This window comes from Lycium ferocissimum, chromosome 12 (assembly GCF_029784015.1).
Source record: "Lycium ferocissimum isolate CSIRO_LF1 chromosome 12, AGI_CSIRO_Lferr_CH_V1, whole genome shotgun sequence".
Lineage (NCBI taxonomy): Eukaryota > Viridiplantae > Streptophyta > Magnoliopsida > Solanales > Solanaceae > Lycium > Lycium ferocissimum.
In genome coordinates, this window is record NC_081353.1 from 45,100,224 (window position 1) to 45,102,958 (window position 2,735).

Consider the following 2,735-nt stretch of genomic DNA (forward strand, 5'->3'; position numbering starts at 1 on the left):
AATAAAATCAGAGTTTAATTGACGCACGCAATCATATCTCAATGTTGTCCCTTCCCACAAATTAAACACCTTCCCCTGGTTATCTAATCCCCCTAACATCATATTTTTCTACAGGATAACTCCCACAGTTCAACTGATAAATAAAAATAAGCTAATTTTTAGGTCAATTCTCGCGTCATTCTTACAAAATATCAAACAAACCCTGCAACATGCACATCACCATCAAAACCGAGCCCTGCCTAGCACAGCCTGATGCTGGGTTGCTGATCGGGTTCATCTAAATTTAGTATTTTCGACGTAAAGTATAAATTTATGTGTAAACATTCATTAAAATTATACTCCTTATATCTCAATTTAAGTGGCACTGCTTGAATTTTGACCGTGGAATTCCGCCATGAAATATTTAACGTTTGAAATAGTACTAATTTTAAAATATTTAAAAGATATATATATGAAAATATTGCAATCAAAGAAAAACTCGTCTGACTCTCGAGAACTGAAATGTGTCACGTAAATTGAAAATGAAGAAGTACTTAATAAATAATTGGTCTGAGTCTGAACTCCTTTATTCAAAAACTACAATGAGTTCAATGTTAAAAATCTTAAAAGTTGAATTCATATATCTTAAATTCTGAATCCACCATTACCTTGTTATCTCATAATTTCTTGGCAGCTCCTTTGTTGTTGAAACATCTTGCTTCATACATATTATATATAAAGAGAGACCTATGTATTCTTCTATATTCATCATCATTCAATCTTATCAAATGGCATCTTCCAACAAGTTCACCATTTCTCTCTTCCTATTTTCACTCCTTCTTGTTGTTCCAATCCCTTGTTCTTCAGCCAATTCAAGAATACTTGCTCTAGTAAACCAACCACCACTTATCCTAAAATACCATAACGGTGTTCTCTTAAAGGGACATGTCACAATTAACCTTATATGGTACGGAAAATTCTCATGTCGATTTCATCCAATCTCTTAGCCCTAAGCACAACCGTAGTACTCAAAATTCTGTCGGTTTATGGTGGCATACTACTGAAGAGTATAAAGGTGGACCATGTGTTATTTCTTTGGGGAAACAAATATTTGATGAGAAGTACACTTTTAGGAAATTATTGAAAGATTCTCAACTTGAAAGTTTGGCTTCTAAGGCTACTGAATTGAATTCTATTGCTGTTGTGTTGACTGCAGAGGATGTAGCAGTTGAGGATTTCTGCATGAACAGCGTGTTAATAATTATTGCCAGGGCTACTAACTTGAACTGTATATATGTTATATACTGTGTTGGTTAATTATTTTCCAAGTAAATTTATACCAAAATTGATACTACCTTACAAAGTAATAACGAGCGAGTTCAATGATACTTTATTTATTCATTAACTAAAATATGTATTGGCGGATATACGCGAAGGCTCTCTATTATAATTACATGAATTACTCTCTATGTCTCTCTCTTTCGTTTTATGTGTCTTACTTTGACTGAAAGATCAAACTTAAGAAAGTAAATAGCGATTATTCTTGTTGTCTTAAACAAAAGATTTATATTAATATACTAAAGTGTCATTTGAATTTTGTGATCCTAAACATGTCCTATGGGATGTTGGAATATAAAGTTATTAAATATAGAAATTGTTATTGTTTTCTAAAAAGAGTAAAAAGAAAAAAAGAAAGTAAGGGGATAAATTGAAACATATGAAATATTCGATAAATTACTTTTTGCGTTTCATTTTATATGTCGTTATTTAATTTTATCCTTAATAACATGTTTTATACCAACATAATGCCATTTCATGTCCAATAAAATCATGTCATGTAGATTAAAATGGAGAAAGTAATTTTTATGTGCGTATAAGTTTGTAATTTTGTATCCACTCATCAAAACCACATTGAATATTATCATATATTTCATTTCAATTTACTTAAAACCCTGAATTCGCTCATATATATAGGTGTGGCATGCACGGGTTGACTCAAGGGAAGAAAGGAACCAAGTTCGCATACGCTTGGGTGGGTAACCCGGCGAGTCAATGTGCATGGCCCTTCTACAAGCCGATCATCGGACCACAAACACCGCCATTGCTTGCTCCTAATGGTGATATTGGAGTAGACGGAATGGTGATCAACCTAGCAACGTAACAAACCCGTTCGATGGCGGGTATTACCAGGGCCCAGCTAACGCACCCTTAGAAGCTGTGTCTGCTTGTACGGGGATATTCGGGTCGGGTGCTTTCCCTGGGTTCCCGGGTAAGACTTTGATTGATAAAATGAGCAATGCTACCTACAATGCGCTAGGTGCGCACGGTAGGAAGTATTTGCTTCCCGCTATGTGGAGCCCAAAGACCTCAACATGCAAAACACTAGTGTAATGAATTATTGATGAAAAATGAAGAGAAAAGAAACAGGGTATTGTGATATTATGTGAAATTTCAAGTTTTTGTCTGTTCATTCGATTGAAATTGCGTGTATAGCCTACATATTCAAAGAAACAGTATAGAGCCTTGGAGAAATAAAATGGATTATATAAAATTCTTTATTGCATTCGAAAGTTCTATTTTCTGAAAAATAATGTCCATATTAGATCTCTTAATTTCTTATGATCGTTATACTTTCTGCTTTAATTTATGTGCCTTACTTTTCTTTTTAGCTTATTTAAAAAAATATTATTTTTTATATTTAACAACTCCTTGATTTAAATATATCCTAACATGTGTAAAATCACAAGAGTCAATAA

At 33.4% G+C, this 2,735-nt stretch overlaps 1 pseudogene; it reads left to right on the plus strand.

The window, feature by feature from the left end:
- The first annotated feature begins 767 nt into the window (after positions 1-767).
- On the plus strand, positions 768-2,370 carry LOC132040997 (protein EXORDIUM-like 2; annotated as a pseudogene).
- The last annotated feature ends 365 nt before the right edge of the window (positions 2,371-2,735 follow it).